Source organism: Bos javanicus, chromosome 19 (assembly GCF_032452875.1).
Source record: "Bos javanicus breed banteng chromosome 19, ARS-OSU_banteng_1.0, whole genome shotgun sequence".
Lineage (NCBI taxonomy): Eukaryota > Metazoa > Chordata > Mammalia > Artiodactyla > Bovidae > Bos > Bos javanicus.
Window position 1 is genome coordinate 56018792 of NC_083886.1, and position 15549 is coordinate 56034340.

A 15549-nucleotide genomic window follows, 5' to 3' on the forward strand; every position below is an offset into this window, starting at 1 on the left:
ATGGACTTAAGATCTCTGAGGGGGGGGGTGACAAAAATATTCTGGAATTGGTGATGATGGTAACTTTGTAAGTATATGGGAAACCACTGAATTGTACACAATAAAAGGGTGCATTTCCTGGAATGTGGATTATATCTCCATAAAGCTATTATCAGCAACAAGCCCGATGACTGTGGTCCCCAGGGAATGAACCAGAACAACGGTGTCCTCTGGCCCACGGCTGCCCCCTCCACCCCCCGCACCAATCCAGCCTGCACGCCCCTCCCCCCTTTCCATTCAGCGGCCTGTGTGTGTATGTGTGTGTTGGGGGGTGATTCCGGTGACTTCTCCACCTGTGCGGCCCGCTCCTCACACCACCAGTGCTCATAAGGACTCAACATGAACTTTTAAGAAGGGGCCTCAGCGTCACGGGCTAGAACCTGTCAAGTCATAGAATGACCCAGGAGCAAGCCCTGTTTACAGAAGGAAGCCTCACCCTGAAAGGAGGGGGATGTGGCAGCAAAAGCAGCCAGTCAGCAATAAGAAAGGCTGAACGTGGCTCATCCTGGATCTCTGCACAGGAGGGACAAGGGGTGAAAACCTTTGCTACCCAGGACACCCACTCAGACCCCTTCCAAGTGCCTGAATCAGCGGGGTGCAGCCGACGTGGGCCAGTGCCCACCTGCACCCTGCCACCGCCTGCCTGACCAGCCAGGTGCTGAGGCTGGTCGGAGTCCTGAGCACTAGCTAGTCCGGAGGAAATGATTGCAGAGCTGCTGGGGGGCCACCGCCGGATTTCCTGGGCCCACCCCAAATCCGTTAGAGGCCTAAGTCCTCTCTCCACCCCCTGTCCCAAACCTTCAGGATGCCGAACAAGCCACAACGAGAGAGAATTCAGTGAAGCCAGACTTTTATGAGGTGGTGCAGGCCTCAGAGGTGGAGGGGCCCCCAGGTTTCTCAAGGTTTAATTATAACTTTAGCACTTGGATTTTGGGGTGCCCGTGGTGTGAACAAGCTCTCTACTTCCAGCCATCCTCGGGGAGCCCCACGGTGAGCTGGGGGGGAGCTCACAGAGAGGCCTCTGGCCTCAACTGTACCCACCCCACAAAACCTGAAGACCAGCTCCCCCACCCCTGACTCACACGTCTCCCCACAAGCCGGTGAACTGGAGCACGCTGAATGCAGAAACTGAGGTGCACGGGGTCACCCGCCCATCTCTCCGTGGCCCACGAGGGGCCTGGCCCCCAGGCACAGTGGCTCCTCTTCAGCAGACGGAGAGCAGATGGCTCCCCCGCCGCAAAGCGTTGCTGGATGAACACACGAAGGAGTGAGAGTGAGGGGGACAGAGCCGGCTGCTGGCACACAGACGGGGTCCCAGGAGCCTCGGGGAGACGGGACTGGGCCGTCCGGTTCCACGGTGGGCCCCGGAGGAAGCTGGGGAGGCAGCCAAGAGTTTGGAAAGATGGAAAAGGACAGCTGAGCAGCTTTGCGCCAGGCAGGCAGGAAGCAGGAAGTAGGCATCTGCGGAGGGGGTGCTGTGTGGGGGTGGCCCTCACGGAGGTGAGCCATGTGACAAGCAGCTGCCACATGGACACGGGGCGCCCCCCTCACCTCCTGAGCCCCCTCCTCTGCCTGACTGTGCTCCTCACCATCGCACTCCAGCCCCGGAGGGTGGCCATGGAGGCCAAGAGGACACCAAGGCGCCTTCCTACCTGCCCTCAGCACCTCCTGGGCATTGGGTGACATGCGGAGGACCTTCTGTTTTCCCACTTTTTCAACAACTGCACTTAAACCAATGAAAAACAGATGCCTCTTAAAACGTGTTCTCCTTCCCCTGAGGAACAGTCTGGGAGGATGGCGTTTCGTCACGGACCTGTCCCAACCCAGCGCTCCCCTCGCTTCGGTGCCCACCTCGGTCATGTGGGGAGGGAGGCAGGCAGCCCCCCCCCGCTGGTGATGAGGGTCCCGTAAGCGACACTCCTGGACGTGCAGACTGGGGACCCCAGGCACCTGGTCCTGAGGAGCCCACGCTTGGGAGCCGGCGCCGGTTGTGGGGCTCCTGGCCTGATGGGCCGACTGAAAAGCCACTGGGGTGACTGAAGGGACGTCAGCAGAGCGTGCGGTTTGCAGAGTGGCCCCAGGACCTCTGCTCTGTGTCCTCTGTCACTGCAGGGCCAAGGGAGGGCTCCCCTGTGGGAGGCTGTGCGGTGCCACCCTCCACCGCTCTCTGCACTCCCTGCCCCCCCCCCCACCAGTCTTCCCCCCCAGCCCCCAAATGACAATCAACAAGGACTCTCACTCCAACTCAACAGGGCCGCTGTCCACCTGTCGCTCGTCTCCGGGGCCCACAACTGACCCCAGCAACTGGCAGCTCTTCCTTGGTCCTGGGCAGCCGAGAAACAAAAGACTGGGATCCTGTCCTCACTTCCCAACGGCTCCCACAGCACCAGAGCTTGTAGGCAGGCCCGGGGTCATCTGATCCAGTCCCCTGGCCCAGGAAAATGTATTCAAATCACCAAAGAAACACTGCTCTTGGGTCCTTTCTCTTTAAAAAAAAAAAAAAAGGAGGGCTCCAAGAAGCGCTCGTGAAAAGAGAGCAAAACAAATGTCTGTTCTTACAAGGCTCTCTGAAGCTTGTCTCGTCTCACAGGAACCACAGAGCGTGTGAATAAAAGATGAAACACCACGATCATGCGGTATTGCTCGCGCCTCCACGGAGAAACAACAGGAGCATCCAGGCCTCCACGAAGACCGAGAAGGCTCAACCCAACACAGGGGCATGGTCGGGGCAAGACACACAGGCAGGACACAGACGTCCTCACCTGCTGTGTCCTCATTGAAGGAGGGAGACTCACTTTCTTGCCCCGGGAAAGGGAAAACCTTATCTGTCGTCATCAGAGGCCTTGTCGACAGGCCTGGGAGATGAGATAAGAGATAAGGGTGTGGGAGGCGGGAGGAGGTGCGCGCGCATTCCGCTGGGGACGCCAGCAAGGACGCTCGTCGGAGTGACCGCCTCACTGGGCACTCGGTGCCCGGCACTCGCAGGGCAGGACAGGACCAGGGGTTCCCCTCCAGGGCACATGACTGCGGAGGGCCCTGCGGCACGCATGCCAGAAGCAAAGAGACAGAGGGTGGAGCACCTCTCCTCCACGAAGGCTCCGTGGGGGTCAGTGTGGGTGACTGAACCTCAACCCGTAGCTTCTGAGAACAGCCAGGATGCTCAGGAGTTGACATCTCATGGGGTGCGTGCTGGCCCACCCCTCCCACTCCCCGCCAGCTTCAGCAGGGCAACAAGAAATGGGGTGCTTCTGCTATGATCTGGCTACTAAACCCAGGTTAAAAGATTTATTTACGCTGAAATGGCCAGGAAGGGAGAGGAAGCAAATTGGTTCATCTTCCCTCTTTCAGGCCCTTTGCTTTGAGTTGCCCTTCCCCTGCCACCAAGGGCCAGCCCCGCAGCCCAGATGGGTGGGTGGGGTGACGCAGCTCAGCTCCTGTGGGGGACAGGTGAGCCCAGGTGAGGCCAAGCGGCCACTCAGGCCCCTGCAGAGGTGGAATCAGAGCTCCCCAGGCCTCTCAGCAGTAAGCCCTTCCCTGCCAGATCTCAGTAGTGATAAAAGAGAAGAGAGTGGCAAGTTAGAACCCCACCCACCCACCCACACCCCAGGGCCAGATGTTCCACCTACCGCTCTGCGAGCCCCAGTACAGGGCCCGCGGGGAGCCCGCTGGGAGGTGGGCAGGTTGGAGGGCCCACCAGGTGGGGCAAGGTGCCCTCCTGGCTGTGGATCAGACCCGCACCTTTGCTGGCCACCCCCCCAGGCTGCACAGCCAACAGGCTGGCCTGCGGAGCTGGCTGCCTGGCCACCACCTCAGGGGCGCTCCTGGGAAGGCGTCAGGAGGCTTCACTGAGCTGCTGAGAACAGGTCCCTACCTGTCCCAGGAACCAGGCTGGTACTCAACAAACAAACCCAAGCCTGGTGCTGGCAGGCAGAAGTCTGGGAGGGGAGCCCCGGCCAAGGGCTATGATGCCTGCTGGAAGCATCTTCCTCAAGACCCCGGCTGAAGGGAGCTGGGACCCCAGCTCCAATCCCTGAAGCATCTGTGGCCTAAGCCAAGGTTGGGGGCAGGCGAGAAGAGGGATGGGGCTGGCACAGCAGGTGTGGAAGGCTGACCACCACTGCAGAGGGCCCCGGCCAGGGCCTCAGGCGCCAGCAAGCGTCTGTCCTCACCCTCACAGGGTGAAATAAAGTCCTGCTTCCTACACACCCGGCCAATGGGAGAGGGAGGGAGCCCAGAGCCATCGGCAGTCTGGGAAAAGCGGCCAGGAGTGAGCCGTGCGGGGGGGTGACTGTGTGGGGGTGACCGGCGTCCTAAGAGACCTCTGACACCACAGGAAGCCAGCGCCGCTCCACGCTGCTGGGGCAGGGGGGTGCTCTCCTTCTGCCGAATGCATCTCAGCCCTAGGACGCCTCCCTCCTGCAAAGCTGCCCTATCTGACGAGGCTGGTGGTGACACAGCAGGAAGTGGGGAGAGCACAGGGTGGCCGTGGAAGCAGGCAGGGGGTGGGGAAGTAAGTCAGCCCCAGGATCCTGGTTGTCTTAAGGGGTTCAGGGCTTCTGGGGTGAAAGCCCTGGTGAACCCCAGCCTGGAGGCCTGGGGCGATGGACCTGGCACTCAGGGAACAACCCCAAGGGCCCCCTCAAGGCTTGGTGTTGGTGGGGGCCAATGACAGCGTGGGCTGTTGTTCTGCCTCATGGCAGCCCCCTTCCCAGGAGAACAGGGCTCTGTCTCCTCCAGGACAGAATGCCCGGTGGCCCCCCACCCCACACACACACAGCAGGTCCTCCCCATGTGCCAGTCTTCCCTGTCACAGTGCCGGCCTCGAGGAGCAGAGCCTGATGGAAATACAGACACAGACCAGTAGACCCAATAGTACTGCACATGTCACAACCCGGAAATGATGGGAGGCGGGCAGCAGGGATGCCCAGGAGGGGTGGACAAGGGTCAGTGACCACACAGGTCCCCTGAGATGGGCGTAAAAAGAGGTTAGCCACAGAAAAGGCCTCCTTTCCCAGCCACGTTCTAACACAGAGAAGACCCGAGAAGAGTCAGGCGGGCATGACACCTTTCCAAAGAGACCTCACGTGGACACCAGCTTCCCGCTCCCAAATGGTCAGACAAACTTGTTCTTCTTTCTAGTTCCTGAAAAGGAGCCTATCCGTTGCCAAAGAGAAATGACATTTATGTAAACATCCATGCAGGCCCTAAGTCTGAAGGCAACACAATAATGAACGAAGGGTTGGAAGCATACCATTATGAAAAAAGGGGCCTTCTTTTCGCTTCTCCCCAGCAGGACTTTCCAAATCGGGATCCAAACAGAATCCCAACCAGGACGCTGTCCCCACGGGAAGAAACCCACTGCATGGACCAGAAACCCGCCGTATAGACTGCTTCTGGGTGGCACATTTTTCTCCAGAAAAGGAACCTCAAACTTCTCTTTGGTGAGCAGAGATGCTTCCCGAAACCTCGGACAAAAATGCAGCAGAGTTCATGGCGGAGGAAAGAGAGGGAGACGAGAATGAAGAGCAGCAGCCTGGGCGCCGAGTCGACCCCCAGGGGACGTGGGGGATGAAGTTTCCGAGCAGATGGCCCTGCCTGCGCGGCACCTCACACCCCTGCCCCTCGTCTGGGTGCGTGAGAGGACATGCTGGCCCGGCTACAGGACTGGAGTCCGGGGGGCTACGGGACCAGGGTCCCAACTTCTCGCAGCTAGAAAAGCCCTTTGGAAGACACATCCTGGAGATGCTGCTCCCCGGCAGGGCATGGGCAGGGCATGGCGAGGCAGACACCTTCCCATCCTCTAGCAAAGTACATGCATGCCAGCACCCCAACCCACTACCCTCTACTGCCCCCTCCCCAGTCCGCTCCCAGAACATCGAGAACGTCCCAAACACCTCCCAGGAATCCAGACAAGCTGCAGCACAAACTCCCCCGGAACACAATTCTGTCTGCGAGGTCTCCAATTCCGGCATTGTCTAAGCGCCTGTTGAAACTAATCTTCAGCCGGTCCTCCGCTAACCCGCCTACCCCTAACGGTTGACAATCTGGATGGGACGGTTTGAACAGGCAGCGGTGGCCCACCAGCATCTCCTCCCGGCCCTCCAGGAATATGAGGGAAGTCCCCTTGCGAAAGGGAAATGGGCTCCAAGAAACTGCTGGCCGAGGCGTACTTAACCACTCGGGTAGCCGGCCAAATATTTACAAAGCCTCGGCTGTGACACACAAAGCCGTACTCTTCTGCTCCGCGGCCGAAAATCTGGGCCCCGCGTGGAGGACCGACTTCCCGCCGTCCCGCTCCTGGGGCCAGGGGGGCTGTCCCGCCGGCTGTGGGGGGCAGGGGGTGGCCGGGCCTGGGGGGGCTCCGGGGAGGCGCCGTTCCTGCTCAGCCCTGGGGCGCGGGGGAGGGGGCTTCCCGGCGGCCAGACCACCTGAGAGCCCCCTGCGAGCCGAGTGAGGCTGGAGGGAACAAAGGGAGCGCGGACTCACCCAGCAGCTGAGTCGGGCTGCGCCGGCCGCCTGCGCGCGCGGCCCGCCCACCGGGTCACATGGCTCGGAGCCGAGCAGAGGATCAAAGGGGCTTTGTGGCCGAGGAACAAGGAGCCTCCCAGAGCGCGGGCAGAGGTAGGGAGGGACCGCGACGGCCTCCCTGCAGAGGGAGGCTCGGCGGGGCAGCGGCTCCGAAGGGGCAGGGCTAGGGGTGCGGAGGGAGTGGGTGGGGGTGGGAGCAGGCGGAGAGAAGGGGCGCTCCCGGCAGCCACCCCCACCCCGGGTGCGTTAGCTGTGCCCGAGGAACGCTAAGAGGCCCACTCCCCAAGCCAGCCTGAGTCACCCCAAAAGGAAAAGTGACATGGTTCCCCAGAGGGAGAGAGAGAAGGCGAGAGGCTCACCTGGACAGACGACCAGGCTGCCCTTCCGCCCAGTCCTGCTGGGGTGGAGGGACGGGTGATGCCAAGAACCTGCTGCTGCCCACGGGCACCCCCTCCCTGCTGCCCCGCCCTGGCTCCTTCTCTGCCAGGTGTACCTCCCCCCTCCCCCGCCCCCATCTGGTTCTGAACCCCCCTCCCCTACCCCAGCAGCTCAGATGACAGGCCACCCTCCCCAGGAGGTCCAGGTTTCCCGGCAGCTGAGGGTGGGAGCAGAGCCAGCCCCGCTGTGTGTGCCCTGGTGGAAATGACCCGGGAAGGGAGCGGAGAGGAACCGGCAGGGGCTGGGGAGGCGGCGGCGGTGGCCAGCTCACCCTGAGCTCGGTCTTCTTCCTGGAGCCTCGGAAGATTACTATCGGATCCCGCTCCGGCTTCTCCAGCCCCTCAGGGCCTGGGGATGACTCACGGAGTCTCCTCCTCTCTCTCCCCTCCCTGCGGGCCCGGGGAAGAGCTGAGACCCCCTCAGGGGATGGGCTAGGTGGTCCCCAGAGGAGGGAGCTTGGGAGAGTCCCTGTCCGGGGCTGGGCCTGCCGGCTGGGATCAGCCAGATCCATCCTGTGCCTTGACCTCTGACCTCTGACCCCCGAGGGAGTGAGTCACTCCCAGGCATGGGCGGGGCCAACTTGGCTCAGGCCCACTCCCACAGGAGGAGACAGCTCCTGGGGGCTGGTGTGGGGTCTTCCTAGGGCAGAGAGTGGTTAGTTCAAGTGCAAAATGGCAGTCCATCCTCCTGCCTCCAGAAGGAAGATCCCCACCTCAGCCTTCAGGAGCCAGGCCACACCCAAGGTTTCCCAGATCCCCCGCATGGTTAGTGGGCAAGGACCCAGGGGCACCCACCCCACCGGCCACAGGGGTAGGCCGACCACGTCCCCCACCACGTCCCTCAGCAGCCAGCCCTTCCCAGCAGCAGCCACTCCTACCCCTGACGGCCAACTTGCCCCCCAGTGGCCTCTGAGGTCTGGAGGTTTGCCACAGAGGCTTCAGGGGCCTGTGCTGCAAACCCCTTCCAACTCCGACATGGAGTGGCCATGCAGAGCTGCTGACCCCGGTCTCCAGGCACTTGGCCAGAGCTAGGGCAGTGCCCAGTGGGAGGAAATGCATGTCCGGAGCCCTTCTTCGCATCTCACTGGGAGGGAGGCCGTAGTGGATCCCAGGCACAGGCCTCAGAGTCAACATCAGATGGAGGCCCCTTCCCTCGAACCATCTTTGACTTATTACTCAACATCTGCTGGCCTGGATCTTCCCCATCTGTAAAATGGGCAGATCAACTCCAGCTGCAAGAATTAAAGTGAGACACGTGTGTGTCCAGAAACAGGAAAGGCAGCCGCTCCCCAAATACAAATCCTTTTCCTCCAAGAAGGCGATTTCCAGACAGTTGCAAGGGCCCAGCCCCTCCTGACACCCCTGCCCACTTGTTCAGTTGCTCAGTGTCCAACTCCCTGTGACCCGATGGACTGCAGCACACCAGGCTTTCCTGTCCCTCACTATCTCCTGGAGCTTGCTCAAACTCATGTTCATTGAGTCGGTGATGCCATCCAACCATCTCATCCTCTGCCGCCCCCTTCTCCTCCTGCCTTCAATCTTTCCCAGCATCTGGGTCTTTTCCAATGAGTTAACTTTTCTGCCTACTTGGCTGGGACCTAAAAAGCAGGTCCAGGAACCAGCAACAAGGGAGGCCAGGCCAGGCGTCAGGGTTAATTAACATGAAGCCTGCACTCCACGCCTGCCCTGGCAGCCTCCTGGTCCCGCAGCACTCCCCTCGAAGCCTCCTTCCAGCCTCTGGCCTCGCTGTGTCCCCCAGCTTTCTGGCCCCAGAGTCCACTCCCAGGGCCCACTACCCCTCCTGGGCGCCCACCACTGCTCTCCAAGCTTATCCCTCACCCTGCCCGCCGTCTACCCCCGACCCCCAGATCATGGGTCCAGGAGGCAGCCTGGGTACTTTGTACACATGCCAGGCTCCTCTTACAACTTTTCCTCACTTGTCACTGACCAGGGCCCCCAGAGCACAGAAGAGGGTATTCTTGTGCCCACCAAGCCCCCCAGTCCAGGGGCTTCTCCAACACAGAACATCTGCCGCCCGGCACTGCTCACAGTCCACCGCCGCTCAGGACACACTCGGCATCCAGGGAGAGCGGCCTGACACCTGGGCAGCTGCCCGTCCAATCCTCCAGTGGAAACCGAAGGCCGGCCACAGACAGCCCAGCCACAGACGTGATTTTAACGTTTCTAGTAGCCACAGTAAAAAATATAAGAAGAAACAGGTAACATTAATGTTAATACATTTTATGTAACCTAACAGAGCCAAGATATTATCCACCCAACATGTGACCAGTATAAACACTTTTGAGATTGTTAATGTTTTATTTTGTTTTTTGGCCACAAGGCATGTGGGATCTAGTTCCCAGACCAGGGATCAAACCCACGCCCCCTGCACTTGGAAGCGTGGAGTCTCAACCACTGGACCACCAGGGAGGTCTCCAGTGTGTGTTTTATAACTATGGAACCTCTCGATTTGGACTGTTCACATTTCAGGTGGTCAGTAGCCACAGGTGAATGGGGCTACTGTCCTGGACAGCACAGCTCTCTATATTCTCAGTTTCACCCTGAGGTGACAACAGACCCTTGGAGAGAGGTTTATCCGGATCATTTTTCACACCACATATGGAGCCACCCTGGGGGTGATACAAGACACACCACAGCATCTACTGTGAGATGCCGAGGCCTCTATTGATGCCACTGATCCCTACGTGACAGTGTCCCGTTTCTGGGGACATAGAGGGACATGCGGGCTTCCCTGGTGGCTCAGATGGTAAAGAATCCACCTGCAGTGCGGGGGGCCTGGGTTCAATCCCTGGGTTGGGAAAATCCCCTGGAGGAGGGCATGGTAACCCACTCCAGTATTCTTGCCTGGAGAATCCCATGGACAGAGGAGCCTGGTGGGCTACAGTCCAGGGGGTCACAGAGAGTCAGACACAACTGAGTGACTAAGCACAGCACAAGGGGACATGATTCTCAGCTTCCACCGTCAGACACAGCAGAGCTTCTCCTAAGAAATCGCTTTGCCAAATGTGCGCTAAGTATCGGTCAGACAGTTTTCTGTGACTGCCACACATCCCTTTCTGGGCTTCCCTTGCCTACCTGGCTCACGGCTGCTCAGGCCAGGATGAACCCCTGACTCAAAGGCAATGGGGCTTCCCTGGTGGCTGGGTGGTAAAGAGTTCACCTGCCAATTGCATGAGACATGGGTTCGATCCCTGGTCCGGGAAGATCCCACATGCCACAGAGTAACTAAGCCCGTGCGCCTCAGCTACTGAGCCAGTGCTCTAGAGCTTGGGAGCTGCAACTGAGCCCACGTGCTCGAGAGCCTGTGTGCCCTGCAACAAGAGAAGCCACTGCAATGAGAAGCCCAAGCACCGCAACGAGGAGTAGTCCCCGCTCGCCGCGACTAGAGAAAGCCCGCACGCAGCGATGAAGACCCATCACAGCCAAAAATAAGTAAATAATTAAAAAAAAAAAAAAAGAATGAGTTGGGCTGTTTAAGCTTCCTTGGCAGCCTGGAGCCAGGAACCCTTCTGGACACCCAAGCTCCCTCAACTGCTCCTCCCACTCAAGACAGCCAGGCACTGGCCTCCCTTGCATCCAATAAGTACCTCAACACACTTCTGGTTACTAACTTCAAAGTCACCCAGAACTGCACTGATTAAAAAACAATCTATAAAGAAAGCAGCAGTCGCCGAGGCGGGGGCAGCCGTGGCTGGGCAGTGATGCTTCATGGATCTTGGGTTTCCACTGAGGTGAGGAAATATGCTGAAAGTAGACAGCAGCGACGGCTGCACAACAAGCTCTATGTGCGGATGGTCAATAAAAAAGAATTTAACGTGTCCTCCTTTCACTGGAGCCAGTTTGTTTTCTTGTTGTATATCTTAAAGCCAGAGGGCCCCAAGACAAATCGGGAGCCCTGGGGGAGACTGTATCATGCCCATCTTCCCAGAACCTCTGAATGTGATCTTACACGGCAGGGCCGACTGCAGAGATGAGGGTGTGTGAGATGCAGAGGCTCTCCCGATTCTGTGGCTGGGCCCCGAACGTAATCATGAGGGTCCTTAAGAGAGGTTTGCAGAGGGCAACTTGAAGAATATAGGGAAGATGACTGTGTGATGACGGAGGCAGAGAGTGGAGTGGTGTGGCCACAAGCCAAGGGCGCAGGCAGCCACCAGAAGGTGAAGGAAGGACGGCTTCTCCCCCTGGAGCCTCCAGACAGAGCCAGCCCCGCCCAGTGCCCCTGATTTCAGACTTCTGACTGCCAGAACTGTAAGAAGAATACATTTCTGTTGTTTGAAGCCATTGAGTGTGCGGTAAGTCGGGACAGCAGCCCCGCAGTCTGCAACTCGACCCGTGTAAGTTTAGGAGCTTTCTGGAGAGATGAAGACACAAACTCTCAGAGTGGGACGGGAACTTGTTCCAGGCCATGCACCTGTGAGCCAGACCCTTCCCAGACCTACAGGATATTAGTCGGGGTTTGCGAGAGAGAGTCGGACTCATCCACAGAAAGCTAAAGAAACCCCCCTCGCCAGGTTCCAGCTGATGTGCAGTCGGGCGGAGGGGGCGTGGGCTGCCCCATGGTGTCCTTGACAACTCGACAAGGGTGCTGTGGGCTGTTTCCACATGTCCATGAGCAGACCCCACCATCGGGAACGCCGTGGGGAAGGTCACCGGGGGCAGCTGCACTGATCGGCTGTCCAGCGGGAGGGTCCCACTCTGGAAGCCACAAAGGGACACGTTGAGGCTTCCACCTCCAGCCAGGCCGACTGGGTGAAGAGCACAGCATCCTGTGGGGGAGGCACCCGCCCTGCAGAGTGGGGCCACTCATGTGGAGCCAGCGTGCAGCAGCAGCGGGAGAGAAGGAAGCGGTTACACAGTGCCCTCCCTCCCTCCCTCTCTCACGCACTCATGCACACACGCACCACCCCCACCCCAGTTCCCAGGTCCCAAACGGTCCTCCTGCCAAGCCCAAAAGCCTGGTGGCGAGCACACAGCTCAGCCCTCCTGCCAACTCCCTTCCAACCCACCCTGGGCAAACCCCCATGGGATGCAGCAGATGCTTTCCATCAAAGGCCAAGAAAAATATCCCTCCGCCTCTTCTGCGGGCAGGTCGCTGGGCTCCACACCCCCACACACACCCAGGAGGACAGGGGAAGGGCTGGGCGGGTTAGAAGTGTGGGGCTGGGGGCTGAAGTGAGCCAGGAACATAAGCAGCCACATGCCCCCAGGGATGGGGGGCCCAGGTGCCCAGAGGCAGGCCGACCTCAGGAGGTGCTGCCCCACGCGCAAGCCCCACCCCCTTCATTCCTGGGGTAGGGGAGGACCCCAGAGCCCCAGGGCAAAGGCCCCGGCATGCACGGGGGAGGGAGGGGACCCTAGCTCAGTTTCTGCTCTCTCTGCAGTAGAGCAACGCTTGCATGGGCTGGTTTTCACCTTGGGTTGACATCTGTGTTTTTCCCAGGTCCCTTTCAACTTGACCTAGAACATTCAGGCTGCCCCTCATCTCAAAAACAAGGCCACCCCCACTTCCTTTGGCCCCGCCCCCTCCTCCAACTGTAGGCTTGCTTCCTCTCTCAACAACCCGACCTCACCTCCTAACAGTTGGTCTACACTTGCAGCTTCCACCTTCTCACCGCCCACTCACTTCTTAACCTTTGCTCTCTGGCTTCTGCCCATTTCACCATTAGAAACGACCTCTTGAAACGACCCTCATGGCCGACTGATCTCGGGGGGCAGTACGTGGCATGCATTAACCACCCCTCCTAGCAGGCCGCTTCTCCCAGCTACCTTCCTCACCTCGTCCCCCAAGACACAGGAGTCTCCTCTCCCCGCATCTCAGGAGAGGCTGGCCTTACTTTTGTCACCAGCTTCAGCCACACCCCCCCAGGCTGCTGCCTCTGGTCCTGACTGCCGTCGGACTCAGCCACACCTCTAGGCATGCTTGTGTTCTAAGGGCCCCTACGCTCTTCACCTGGGCCCCATAGTCTTCCAAACCATACCTAAAATCCCCTGGTAAAAGTCACCACTTCCAGGAAGCCCTCCAGGTGTTCCATCAGCTAGGATCACCCCTGCCCGCTTTCGTGTTTCCCACCTCACATCCTGACCTGGAGCACTTGTCTGGCTGACTCACTCACCTTTTTCCCCGGCTCCTGGGTAGCGGCCCCTGTAAATGTTTGTGGAACTCCGCGGCCGGAAGGCCCCATTTCCTCCTTTCTAAGAAGCACTCCTCCCAGCCTCACTGTCAGGTTGCCTCTTCCCCTGGCAGGCACCTTTAATACACATTCCTTTTTCCTCTTGAAAAGCTATCATTACATCAACAATGTGTCAGAAATTATTTGATGATAATCTTAACTCTTGCTGGCAGCCAACTCTATTATTCTGGTTGGGATGGATACTTTGTAACTGAGCAGTAGCCCCAGGCACACTTCCAACCCCACTACTCCATCCTCCTTCCAAAATCCCGAACTCCCAGCAACAAAAGGAGCCAATCCCGCACTGATTTCAAACAGAAACCCAGCCTGTCGGTACTGGAGAGCTCTCTCTCAGGGGTGGGGTGGGGGTGGGGGGTGGTGTCAAGAGGGAAGACCTCCAGGTGGGGGCGCTCCAGACCGGCGTTACGAGCGACACTCTAGACTTCCTAATCCTCCACTGAAATTAGGAGCAAAACAAAAGCTTAAGCAGCTAAGATGGTAAATTGTTTCAGTCCAGCAATACACAATTTGGTATTTAGAGGCAGGAGTGAGGGTCTAGAACTGGGAAGTAAGGGGACAAGCAAGTAGAAAGAGCAGGATGTTTATTTGGCTTCTGCTCAGAGGTTCTCAAACCTAAGGGGAGCTTCAGGGAAATACAGATTCCCAGGCCCCGTCCCCAGCGATTCTGATTTAACTAATCTAGGCGTTGGTTAAACATTTCTCAGGAGATTCCAACGGACAGCCTGGGTTGAGAGTAGCTGGTTAGCACTGACAGACACATACAATACCCTTGAGATTTGGCAAGATGCTGATAACATTTGAACTTAAGCTAGGTGTGTCCAAGAGACACACAGGGGGTGAGTGGGGTGGGGGTGAAGTGTGAGTTGCTCAGTCGACTCTTTGTGGCCCCAGGGACTGTAGCCCGCCAGGCTCCTCAGTTCACAGAATTCTCCAGGAAAGAACACTGGGGTGCGTAGCCATTCCCTTCTCCAGATCTTTCCAACCCAGGGGTCAAACCCAGTTCTCCTGCATTGCAAGCAGATTCTTTACCATCCGGGTCACCAGGAAAGCCAGGGGTGGGGTGGGAGTGTCAGCAGTTCCCACAGTGGGTGCAGGGCCAGAGGTGCTAAAGTGCTGTCGTGGCTGACTCTTTGAGACCCCATGGACTGTAGCCCGCCAGGATCCTCTGTCTATGGAATTTTCCAGGCAAGAATACTGGAGTGGGTTGCCATTTCCTTTTCCAGGAGGGCCAGAGGGGCTCTTGGCAATTCCATGGGCAACACGGGGCCTTTTTATAAAGGGCCTCCACATTGCCCACTGTCTGGCTGGGACTTGGAAGAGAACCAGAGAAGGATACTTGGAAAGGTGTCCAGGATACACTACTGTGGCACAGGACTTGGGACAGACGGCATTTGAGTCCCTGAAGTCTCATCTGCCTAAGAACAGAACCTTCTGGAAGAACTCAGTTGTCAGCAGTCTCCTCCTCTGAGCAAGCCCGGAAGACTGACTATTGCAGACAAGAAGTCTGCACACCACACCTACAGATACTGTGCCACAAAACCATCCTAGCTCTCATATCCCCGCTTAAGGGTCCATTTATCTTTCCAGAGTCCTTTGTTCTCCAGTAAGTGTCCTTCTCCGCCTTCCCTTTTCCTATTAAGAAGGTGTGTATATAAGCCCTAAATCCTAAAGACCCTTTGAGTAACATTTTCCTGTGAAATCCCTTACTTATGTGCTTACGTTTATCTTTTCTCTTACTGGTATGGCTCTTGGTTTAGTTTGCAGACCCCCAAAAGACTGAAGGAGAGACATTATTTTGCCAACAAAGGTCCATATAGTCAAAGCTATGGTTGTTCCAGTAGTCATGTATGGGTCTAAGAGCTGGACCATAAAGAAGGCTGAGTGCCGAAGAATTGATGCTTTTGAACTGTGGTGTTGGAGAAGACTCCTGAGAGTCTCTTCGACTGCAAGGAGATCCAACCAGTCCATTCTAAAGGAGATCAGTCCTGAATATTCATTGTAACGACTGATAATGAAGCTGAAGCCCCAATACTTTGGCCACCTGATGCAAAACGCCGATTCATTATAAAGACCCTGATGCTGGTTCCAAATAGGAAAAGGAGTACATCAAGGCTGTATATTGTCACCCTGTTTATTTAACTTATATGCAGAGTACATCATGAGAAACGCTGGACTGGAAGAAACACAAGCTGGAATCAAGATTGCCGGGAGAAATATCAATAACCTCAGATATGCAGAAAGTGAAGAGGAACTCAAAAGCCTCTTGATGAAAGTGAAAGTGGAGAGTGAAAAAGTTGGCTTAAAGCTCAACATTCAGAAAACGAAGATCATGG

At 57.7% G+C, this 15549-nt stretch overlaps 1 protein-coding gene and 2 long non-coding RNA genes across 11 annotated transcripts in view; 2 read left to right on the top strand and 1 right to left on the bottom strand.

Annotated features, from left to right (window-relative positions):
* Nucleotides 1-15549, bottom strand: part of SEPTIN9 (septin 9) — a 179409-nt gene that overhangs the window by 30214 nt on the left and 133646 nt on the right. Inside the window, exon 1 of one of the 9 annotated variants that reach the window (XM_061392715.1) lies at nucleotides 7277-7478. The exons of 6 other annotated variants lie outside the window; for them this stretch is intronic. The gene's annotated coding sequence lies outside the window, so the exon portion shown is untranslated. Of the gene's footprint in view, nucleotides 1-1121; nucleotides 1465-6525; nucleotides 6617-7276; nucleotides 7479-15549 lie in introns of those variants that run through there. 2 more of the 9 variants (XM_061392713.1, XM_061392717.1) reach the window with 2 other exon arrangements.
* Nucleotides 1-15549, top strand: part of LOC133232821 (uncharacterized) — a 307249-nt gene that overhangs the window by 26807 nt on the left and 264893 nt on the right. The gene's annotated exons all lie outside the window — the stretch shown is intronic.
* Nucleotides 6597-10843, top strand: LOC133232823 (uncharacterized). The gene is made up of 2 exons (XR_009731479.1): nucleotides 6597-6660; nucleotides 8956-10843. It is a non-coding gene; the product is annotated as an uncharacterized LOC133232823 (long non-coding RNA).